This window comes from Pelodiscus sinensis, chromosome 7 (genome assembly GCF_052426305.1).
Source record: "Pelodiscus sinensis isolate ZL-2025 chromosome 7, ASM5242630v1, whole genome shotgun sequence".
In the NCBI taxonomy this organism is placed as follows: domain Eukaryota; kingdom Metazoa; phylum Chordata; order Testudines; family Trionychidae; genus Pelodiscus; species Pelodiscus sinensis.
Genome location: NC_143058.1, coordinates 49,645,405 through 49,657,049, shown reverse-complemented (window position 1 = coordinate 49,657,049; position 11,645 = coordinate 49,645,405). Strand labels below are relative to the sequence as shown.

At 39.6% G+C, this 11,645-nt stretch overlaps 1 long non-coding RNA gene across 1 annotated transcript; it reads left to right on the top strand.

Annotated features, from left to right (window-relative positions):
* Nucleotides 1–3,616: 3,616 nt before the first annotated feature.
* LOC102448881 (uncharacterized) lies at nt 3,617–11,197 on the top strand. The gene is made up of 3 exons (XR_331771.4): nt 3,617–3,721; nt 5,147–5,230; nt 10,691–11,197. It is a non-coding gene; the product is annotated as an uncharacterized LOC102448881 (long non-coding RNA).
* Nucleotides 11,198–11,645: the final 448 nt, after the last annotated feature.

The window sequence follows — 11,645 nt, the reverse complement described above, 5'->3', positions numbered from 1 at the left end:
CAAGCACACAACTTCCAGGGAACACTGCTGATCAGTGAAATCCTCTGGATGTCTGTGGAGCAGATCCTGTCTGTACTGCATCTTTTGTGGCTTTCCTCAAGGAACCACTATCTTGTTCTGGAGGGACTAGCCCTATACAGAGGGTCAACCAAGGCCACCAATTTAAAAAGTTCAGCTTCACTTGTGAACTCAACATGGTGCTTGCATTGTATATTTGCACGTGCAATTAGTGTTGTCACACACATATATTTGCACATACTGATGGGTTATTCTGTGACTAAAAGTGTTAGTTGCAATAAATGCATGTGCACATATAGGGTGGCTGTGACACACACTTTTTTGTGTTTATCTTTTAAAATAAAATCTTGCCTCCAGTCTCCCTGCTCATTCAGACTTTCGGCTATTTTCAAAATCCAGCTGTTTATTTTTTGTGGCAGTGTTTGCAATTTTGGTTATGTTGGCACTTCTCATCTGAGACCATTAAGAACCACCAGCTGGTAACAATTGTTGAATGCTACAAACCTGGATTACATCTTCTGAACTGGTGAGCTGTAAGCAAAAAGTTCAATTAACCATCTCTTCAAATATCCAGTCCTTCAAATAACAGTCTTATCTGTGTGTTAATTTTGCAATTGTTTTCTATAAAACAGTGTGTTCAGAACAAGCACTTTACTTTAGATTCTCAATTTTTCTCGTATTCCCACACAACAGCTCTCAATATGGTACATTTCAGAAGGAAGCATATAAGGACATCTCAGGCATTTGTGACTGCATTTCCACAGCTCTTTACAATGACAAAGAATTCTGCTGTCACTTGGTAGGATAGAGATCTTGCTGATGGACCCATTGACATCATATTTTATCCAGTGACAATGGGAACCAATATGGTCAGACTTGAACTCAATGTCCGAGATTTTCACAAAACAGTGTTTATTCTTTTTTTAAACAGACTATTGTGGAGTCAGTATTTAGAAGGTGAATTGGTGTATAAAAATGAAAGCCAGACATGACATGAATGACTGACTAAATATTGCCAACTGCTGCTTAGAGACTGAGTTGTAGAATTGCAACACACTCATACATACAAATAGAAATGTTTGTCAGAAATCCTTTACTGTACTTACTAGGGAGCTGTAATGCACATTTTATATAGTGCTTTTTATTGCTGCTTTATCTTACGTTTATATGCCTCAGCTTAGAGGAAAAGGGGACACAACTCTACTAGACCTCTTCAGTGAGACTCTAGTGTCCATTCAGGTACCTATCTGCAGCCCTTCTAACAATGCTATTTTGTAAATATTGAACGTACGCTCCCTGGATAGAACTTCAAAAGCATGTGACATTTGGGACCCTTGAATGCACACAGCCATAGTTGTTACATCAAAACGTTATTTTTAATGAGGAGTAGTGAGATATTGGCTAGCCCAGTATTTGTCAGGGGGTTTTGTTTTTTCATATTGTGACTCTATCATGACAGATTGTCTCCTAGGTTCCTTATGACCCAGGCCTATTCACAAATCTTTTCTGAACTATCTACATGCTTGTATGTGTGGGGAAGTAAGCTTCAGATGATAGTAAGTGGATAAGATGCAAATAAGCCTGTTTGTAAATTCTGGGTGCAGTGGCTCAGTAATGTATCATTTTGCATCTCTTTGTTTCTTCTCACTGGGTGAAGGGCTGCCTATAGCACCTACCACTCTAATCTCTTCAGAGCACTTCATAATTTGATTTGGTCGACTTGTGTTTTCCATCTTCCCAACTGTTGTGTATTTCCTAATTTTCAGAATGGCAGTAAAAGTCCATGATGCCGTAACAGCAAGCAGAATAAAACTGTACATAAACCAAGGGTTTTCCTTGATCACCACCTTTCAAAACATGCTTCCCTCCAAAAATGAGATGTTTCCATTTCTAATGTTTGTCCTCTATGTCTTTAATATATGCATACTTGTCCCCAGATTGTTCATTTGCAAAGTTTGCCTTCATCCTGACAATACTACTATATGAAGTGTTATAGATGTCACCAGAAAACACAATTTTATTAAGAGACTAGAAAGATAGTTTAGGGGAGAATTAAAGAGAAGGTCATTTTATTTAAATATGCTGTAAAATATACTATGCTGAAAACCACTTTGCTTGATATGTTTTATTAAAAATCACTTTGGAAGAACTCAACACTTGTGATTGCCTGATAATTTAATCTCTCTCTGTCAAGTAAATACCTGTACTTTGTGCTGTACCTTTGAGATTTTACAAAGTATAAATCTTGGGAAATGAAACTGAAGGAATGAAATGTCAGAACCTCTCAGGAAAGTGATCCTATCTCTCTGTAAACCCCAGAGGATACAAATCCTAATGTCACAGAGATTCTCATCTCTCTGCATGTGGTTTTGGAGCAGCAGATTCCAAGTACTGTATACAGTTGAGAAGTCCATGCAATCCCAGTTATGAGTACCGGAGCTAATGACCATGTCACAGAATTGTTACGTAGTGATAAGAAACAAGATTCTTTCAATGGCTCCCATGAGCATTTGGCATCAGGAATTAATTTACCATGAAGTGAATTTATGTAATCCTTGTTTGTATGACCAAGAATAGATGCATTCCGACCCCTTCCCTTGAATGTTATTAACCTCTTGAATACCACTGAATGGACTTCATGGATGAGGAAATTAGATATCCCACTGCAATATAGTGCATTATTCAAATACTGTGTAACAGAATATTCTAGCCCTTCAAAGCAAACCACGGGCCCGAAACTAATTGACCTCAAAAAGGAGACTTTCTGGGACTAGTAGTTTCCAGAGATAATGTGAATTGTTGGCCTGGTTCCAAGACATTTTAGGAAAGGGAACAGGATTATAAGTCTCCTTTGTTCCAGTGGGAGAGAGACCAGAGAGGAAACGAGCTGTTGTGGATCTCACTGGTGAGATAGCATAGCCTGTGCCTTTCCAGGCTAGGGGATGAGGGAGCTCCTGAGAGGAAGTGGGCTGTTGGCCCCTCTCTAGAAAGGAAGCACTGGGAAAATTAAGGAACTCTGGGTCTGTCCATTGTCACCTTGGAGAAAACCTAAGAGGGGTAAGAGGAACATAGAAGGGAACCTGTTTTAAAAAGACAAAGAAGAAGAAGAAGGCTTGAGCGGAGGGTCTCAGCGATGTTAAAAGGTGATAGGAAGGGGGTAGGAGGCTGGCAACAGGGAGGCTTCCTGAAATGTATGAGGAGAGGCTGATCTTAGTAAGTGACTGGGGAAAAGTCAAGTGGCAAAGTTTAAGGATGGGTCAGAGGGCTGCTTCATCATTAGGGACCCAGAACTGACTTCCATCAAAGAGGAGGGTATGAGCTCTCCTAAACCTCAAGGACTGTCAAGTGAGATGTTTCAGTTATGCCCCAGAAAAGGGAAGAGTACTAGGAGAGCCTCAAAGCAGGGCACAGCCTCTAAGACTAGCTGGGCAAAGGTGAACAAAAGTTTTCATCCCCTTGCACCTAAGAGGGAAAACCTCACAAACAGAAGATCTGTGACCCAATGTCAGGGAGTAGGAGAGCTCTTTGGAGAGGGCCAATGGCCCAGATGTGAAGAGAAGCTAGACAAAGAAGTTATTGCAACTACTTGTTTGTTTCAGATTTTCGTTACCCCAAAAGGCATTCAGGTTTTGTTTTGGCCAGAGGCAGAAACTACTGTACCAGAGGGAAAACCTCAGTTAGCAGCCGCATCTGTCCACAACAGGTAAGCAAACTTCTTCACATTCTGTAATATTTCCCTGCTTTGAAACAGACACTTAGTCTCTTCCCTGGAGGGAAGAGACTTTGGCTGTGTGTGTGGCTGAGAAGGGCCTGCATAACCCTGCATAGGAGGTACTGTGTATAACTGTGGCTCTTTGGGAAAGTGGTGCTGGGACAGAGCACAGAAGACAAACTGACTCTGGGTCCAAAGAGAGCCTGAGTGATCTGCCCAGTGAACCAGAGCTGCTGGCATTTTGTGGGGCCTACTCCAATAGTAGAGGGATTTTGCAGCTGGCTGCTTAGCTTGGACTGACACACACAGGACCTGCACAGTGCTGTCTCCACTTCAGCTGCAGACCTTCAAACGCACCCACGCAAGCATCTGGGACTCTGAGATCCAGAGGAGTGTACACTCTGGGGTGGGATAAATCGTGGCAGGGTAAATGCCGGTTAGATAAGTTTCCTTAATTTCTGTGTACCTTGTTAATTGATTTTATTCTCTTTTAGTCTGTTAAACTCTGTTTCTTTAAGTTGTGAAGTAAAGGTATGTTAATTCTAATTTAATCAGTTAGATGTATATTATTTGTAATTGTTGTTTTGGCAATAGATCCCAATTATTACTGGAGTAAGTAAATTTATTCCTGGAGACTCCTAAGACACACCACTAAGTGTGTACAGAGCCAGGCACCACCATTGTATATTCCGTTAGATAACTCAGGGAGGAAAGAAGGGGTTACACAAAGAAGAAAAATTAATTAATATACTTTCTGCCCATATAAGGAAAAACACACACAAATTATTATTGGCATGTAATATGCTATTCCGTACAGTGTGCCATGGTAATACGCTGACTGGCAAATCAAACTGTTTAACATAATTAGGGACCATTTGGTGACATTCCAAGGGCTCCCAATGAAGCTATGCTGATTGACAGCAACTCAGGACATGGGCCTGAGTTACCTGATGTTCAAATATAGTACTGAAGAAGTTAAAAGGAGACTGAGATTAGCAGTTAGGCTTCTGGCACCTTTAAATCCTGAATTGCCAATCTGTGGTCTTAAACTCAGCTGGTTTAGAAAGAAGATTGAGAATGAGTCTGAGCAAAGGGTAAAATTCTCTCTCTCTGTGTCTCTGACCTTTTGGAATACCCAAGAGAGATAGAAAGAACTGCCTGCCAGAGTAAGGATTTATGTTGACATGACAATTTTAAGGTTAACCAGCTGCCTGCTGGCATTTTTGGTGAGTGTTAGGTGCATACTCTCCAATTCATTTTTCTGTATTAAGTCCGGCAGTCCTGTCTCTTGATAACACAGCATTCAAATTACCTACATGGAATACTACATAGCTATTAAAAGAGAGAGATTTTTTTCCCCTCGCATATCTATTTAAACAGAGATTTTTTTTCTTACGTTTCTATTTTATTCTTCAGGATAAGAATACCTGTCTCATCCAAAGAGGAGTATGAAAACAAGTGGGATTAAGAAGAACTGAGGTTATTTTTTAATTTGCTCTGGTGTGTAATACCCAAACAACAATAGAGAAAGGAATGAAAATTACAATATCGACACTATGCTACATAGTATGTAACTTTTTAATAGTGTGTGAGATAAAGCTGACCTGACCCAGACACTTGTATTTCCCATTATCCTTTATATGCAATATTTAATAACCTACTATGATGTGAGTTTTCCCCAGGCTGCTCTTATAATGTTTTTCTTATAAATAGTTAATGCTTAGATCATTCACTTGTGGCCACCCAAGAGGCTTGGAAGGGGGACATGAAGCATTGTGGCTCTTTTCCATCACAATTTTCCTGGGAAAGATCAGAGAGGGAAATGCCTGTGGAAGAATATATGTTCCCCGCAATTAGTTGTGCACAGATTTCATAACAAAGTGAAAATTGACACAGGTTTTTAAAGATCAGTAGGACTACTTATGCTTACATTTAAGCAGTTGCTCAAGTACTTTGCTGTATCAGAGCCCTGGTCTATATTCCCTTGCTTTCCACCCTTCTAACTCTGGACTCCATGTGTCCAGTAAGTGTTTAGCAATGCAGCCCAGTGCAAATTAATTGTGAGTGTGCAGAGCATTACTCTGGGCAAGTCATACCTTGGACAAGCCAATAATTTGCATCTCAGCATTCAGAGGCATTTTTTCTCACTGAGAGTTGATTTTCAGTGCAAATACCAGCTTTCTATTCCCAGCTGTTTCAGTATTCCAGTCCTTTGTTTGATGTTGGGGTTTTGTTTGTTTTTGTTTGGGAGAGGAGTCAGAAGAACATGCTCATAGTGGGGAAAGAGTTTATTTCCACTCTATCATATTTCACACTGACCAAAATTCTGTTTGATCAAATAATTTAGGATAAATTGTAACTGTAATACAGCAGTGTGGTCAATGAAGTCAATATGAATAATTAGAAAGAAAACCCAACAACTATTGAAGAGAGTCACTTGCAAATAGGATAGATTGGTAAATTATTTATACTTAGCATTAACATAGTGCTATAGATGTGCATGATGTTTTACAAAGAAAATTGAGTGCTATTCAGAATTTCCATCTATTGGGAAATTCCAAACATTTAGCATTTGGTGTTGTCCCACATTTCATCCACAAAAAATGAGATTTCAGGTTTTTTCACAATACAGACTGTCTGCAGAGTTTCAATTTCTGAAATGTTTAAATGTTTTTCTTCACCATTTTGAACTGAAATGTTTTGACAGTTCCAAAATCAATAGATTTCATTTTGGTTTATTGAAGTGACCCGAAATACTTCATTTTGAGTAAGTTCAACATTCAACTCTATTTTGTATTGGTTCATAGACATTGTAGTTTAGCAGTCTATTGCCTTTCATTCTCCAATATAGGCAAGGTTTCCTTGCTGCACTCAACATCCCACAATGCACACAGAATCACATGACTTCCATAATGCACTGTAGAAAACTTGGTCACAGGAAATCTCCATAGTATTATGAAAACTGAAATCCCTAGAGTTTGACTCATAGGAGTGAATTGGAGCCTACATACAATTCCCTTAAGGTATTACACTAAAGTCAATGCGTTGATTGGGTTTTATTGAACTGATTCAAAATGAAACGTTTCAGCTCAGTTCCACAAGATGAAATATTCCAATATGCATTAAACATCTCAATTCAATTTTCCCCAATTAAAAAATCAAATATTTCACAAATATTGAGAGTCTCCCCAGGGAAAAAGTAAACTTTGTAGAAACTGCATTTCCAGTCATAGAGTAATAAGTGGCCTGTTAGCATCTTCCAGAGGCAGTGAGTAAAAGTTTCAGAAGTGAGGAGCCTGAGTCCCATTTTCTAAAGTAACATAGGGATAGAACCATTGACTTTTCAGTATCTAAACCACTTTAGAAAACAGATGTTAGGCATCTATATCATTTAGGTACTTTTGAAAACTTTCCCAGTGCCTCTAGTAACCCGAGCATCAAAATGAAAGCCAGTAACTCCCAAGTTTTAATCTCAGCCCAGACACCCACTTACTGTGTATAATTATAGATTACATTAGCTCTGTAAAAGAAAAAAAAGCCAGAAATGGATTCCTGTAATAGAAAAGATATAATTGTCTGCCTACATCCCAGCACATATGCCACATATGCCACATAGGTTCTGTCACAGGGTCGATCACTCTGTCCCTTGCTATCATGGCTACCCTATTCTCACCTTAACTCAGTTTGCCTGTGAGTTGTGGTTTCTCCCTTATGTAATATACTCTGTAGAATGTTTGAAACTTGGTATGCTGTAAATAGGTTTCCTATGCAACAGTTGTCAAACATTGTCTTCTTGACAGTCACTTGTGTTGAACAGCTACATACCTTTCTCCCTAACTCAGATCAAAATATCATATTCAGATACTTCACAATTTTTAACTTTAAAAATGAAAAGCTATCAGTTAAAAAGCTATTTGTTAAACAAATCTTTAGTATATTTCTAAAATATACATACAGGCAGTCCCCGAGTTACGCGGATCTGACTTATGTCGGATCCGCAGTTACGAACGGGGTTCCTCTCCCTGGTCTCCAGCAGACCAGGGAGAGGAAGCAAAGCGGTGGAACACGTGGGCAGCGGACAGGGCTGTCCGCTGCCCACGCGCTCCGAGGCTTGGCTCTGCTTTGCCCCCCCCATCCCCCTGGTCTGCAGACCAGGGGAAGGGGGGGACAAAGCAGAGCCAAGCCGCGGAGCGCCCGGCCAGCTAACAGCCCAGAGCGTCTGGGCTGTCAGCTGATCACGCGCTCCGCGGCTTGGCTCTGCTTGGCTATGCTTTGCCCCCCGCCCCCCGTCCCCCTGGTCTGCAGACCAGGGGGATGGGGGGGGGGAAAAGCAGAGCCAAGGCCCGGAGCGCCCGGCCAGCTGACAGCCGAGACGCGTCTGGGCTGGCAGCTGACCGCGCGCTCCGTAGCTTGGCTCTGCTTGGCTCTGCTTTGCCCCCCCCCCCCGTCCCCCTGGTCTGCAGCGGCTGAATCAGGACGCCTGGGGCAGAGCAGCTTGGGTGCTGCTGGGTTGGTCCAGTAGCGCCGAGGAGCGGCGGGGACCAACCCAGCAGCACCCCAGCTGCTCTGCCCCAGGCGTCCCCAAGTCAGCCGCTGCTGAAACTGACCAGTGGCTGACTACAGGAAGCCCCTGCCCCAGGCTTCCTGGAATCAGCCGCTGATCAGTTTCAGCAGCAGCTGACTTGGGGATGCCTGGGGTTCTTAAGTTGAATCTGTATGTAAGTCAGACCTGGCGTCCAGATTCAGCCGCTGTTGAAACTGATCAGTTTCAGCAGCGGCTGAATCTGGACGCCAGTTCCGACTTACATACAGATTCAACTTAAGAACAAACCTACAGTCCCTATCTTGTACGTAACCCGGGGACTGCCTGTATATGCAATTCATCCAGCCTTACATCCTTTGAACAGCCATGCTTAAAAGCACGGGACCTTTAGAATCAATGAATTTGCCTCAGGGATGGCTTTGACTCATGATATTTTACAGAAACAGAGAAACACAGAGTCTAGGAAATATATATATATATATATATATATATATATACACACACACACACACACTGTCATAGTTTTGGAACCACAGCTGTTTAAAATTGCAGGTTTTCAATGGCAAACCTCATCCATCACTATAATTATTATTATTTTATCAAACACAATCCTAGGGAGTATTTTAGGCTGACAAAAGACTTCTAACTCTTTGTTTATTCATTGCTTTCTGTATAGTGCCCTCCACACATGCTGAGTTAAAGTACTGTTCCTCCCCGCTTTAATACTTACTACACCAGGAAGCAAAGGTCTTTGAGCGAGATATACCAGTGTCTGGTTGAAGAAAACAGCAGACCTTTTCATCTAAATATAAATGAAGCAGCATGAAGAACTTCATGTGATGGGTTTCTAGCAAAAATACCCAGACCTCAAAATATGGTTCACTTCAATCAGTGATGCAGAAATAGCACCCAGATATTTCAGGAAAATATAGTCCTGTCTTTAGCATAGGCAGCCTCAGTACAAGCCAATATGCCTTATCCTCATGCTGGCAGCACCTGCTCAAAGTGAAGGCAACTATTAACGTTTCCCCAAGACCTGTTGGTCTGTTTGCTTGTAGTCTCAGCTGCCAGTTGCAGCAATGTTTTTCGTGACAGGGACACTTCACCGGTATTTGAAATAAGGTACCAAATTCTCATCAGATTGTTGATTTTTGGCCACTAACATCCTAGTCAAGACAGTGTTTGATTTTGTATTTCATTACCAGATCGCACCTTTATCCATCATACTACATGGTTGAAATGGATTTCAAATAAACAGCTTCAAAACGGCACATCTCTAGGGAAAGATTCATATGTGAGGTGATATAATAGGTCTAATTTGTAGCTCCTGTGTTCCTGATATAATGTACACATGTAATTATTTTGTCTAGTCAGTTGGTGCAGAGTCTATATTTTGTTATATAAATATCATCAAGTGCCACTCTCTGTGGATGCAAAATTATGCCCAACACTGAAGGCTGAGTTGATGAGGCTCTTTACAAAAATCATCCCCCTGGTTGTAGAAATTTGTTTAAACTTCATGGTTTCATTATTAAATAATGATAAAAAAGAGTTAGACTGAATTCTTGACTGATTCTGTGGCTTTTCTGTTCTACTGTTTTAGACATCCAAAACTAAGCAGTAATTTTATATATGTGAAGAGCCATTGTTTAGTTGGTAATGTTTAGTTGGTAATTATTTATTAGCTTCAGCGGGGTAACCAAGAATAAAATTCACCAATTTTTCCTTTACTGTTATGCAGAAGTTGGAATTATATAACATACATTTGGCTCAAAAATAGCAAATTGTCCTGTTAACAATATAGAATGAAAAAAATCAGTGTATTGGTTAACAATCCATAATAATAGAATTGTTGAAATTGCTACATCACAAAATACCAGGCCAGCTTTGAAAAGATAAACTGTGGTTCTGAATATTCACAAAGCAGAGGGTAAAAAGAGGGCTTTTCTTTTTTTTTTTTTTTTTTAAACTACATTGCTTTAAATTATAGCAGCAGAGAAATGAGAAATGGGAAAGCCCTATTAGATCATCTTGTCATTTCTTCTGCCAGTACAGAACTGTCAATTTCTCTAAAAAGTGCTACTGGTGTCTATTTCTCACTTAGCTATGTTGCAGTTGAATTTTGTATAAACATAATAGAATGATGTTATCTTGTGTGTGTGTGTATTGATTTTTTTCTATAAAAATCTTGACATAACTTCAAAATATAATATCAGCACTTGTAATGTGTGATAAAATGACATACTGTACTCTGGGATGATTGTGAAGATTATGATCTGATGCATTTTCAGTCTATTGTAATGAACAGGCTTGTGTTTACATATGCTACTGCCATCTATTGCACAGAATCAGAAGAAAAAGTGTACGTCATAGGCTCTCTAACAATCGATGCACTTTTGTTTTAACATTTTCTTTAGGTCAAGAGCTAAGATCCTAGGTATTTTAAGGGAGGAGACACCAGCAGGAACTTCTGAATGACCATTGAGCAGAAAGGCAACAATCATGAAATGCTACGTGGCTAATGATGTGGAACAAAACATTCAGGTGTTCAAAAATATGCAAAGCTGTGGTTATGGAAAAATTAACATACCAGTTACATACCAGGTAAAATGATGACAGATACTTAAATATTTAATGATTCTTATTATTATAGTACTATTCAGTACTCAAAGCATATTCACACACAAAAAACTCCAATATTCTTGTCCAGTTTTTAAAAAAAAATTATTTACATTTGACAGACACACCCATATCTGTTAAATATGTATGTAGAGATTTCATTCAGTTTAACAAAATCATTGAAGGAGACATAGGTGGTACAAAGAGGCTCACTGTAATAGGGGAACATCCTGATAAACAGATTTGATTAATATACTAGTATCTAATGTCTCTTTAAACAAAAACTAACTCTTGGAATTATTGTTTTGTTTCTCATATTTACATGGCAAGGATTTGTCAACTTACTGAAACTTCCAAAATAAATAGTTTAAAAAATGAACAGCAATGTTTGTTCTTCATTCCTGCAAGGATCTTCTCTGGCTTGCAGACTCTCCTTTAGTAACCTTAACAGCTAATTTTAAGTTATAATTTGTGTTTCTATTTTTGCCAGGTAATTTTCAGTCTGATTCATTTTGTATTCCCATAAATGCATTTTTCCAGTAAATGAAAAGCTGCTTCTCCTAGTTCCGGAGTTCAAATAGAATTAATTAATCTGTACATTGATTTATTAGATCTGTAATTAGTTTTTTACAGGCCCTGTAGTTCACTTACATTTCTGAGTATGACACTATCTTGTGTGTCTTTTTGAGCTTTTGTGATTCCTTAATTGTTTAACTAAACAGGTAGGACCAAGACCCCAGCCTAGCCTTCGTT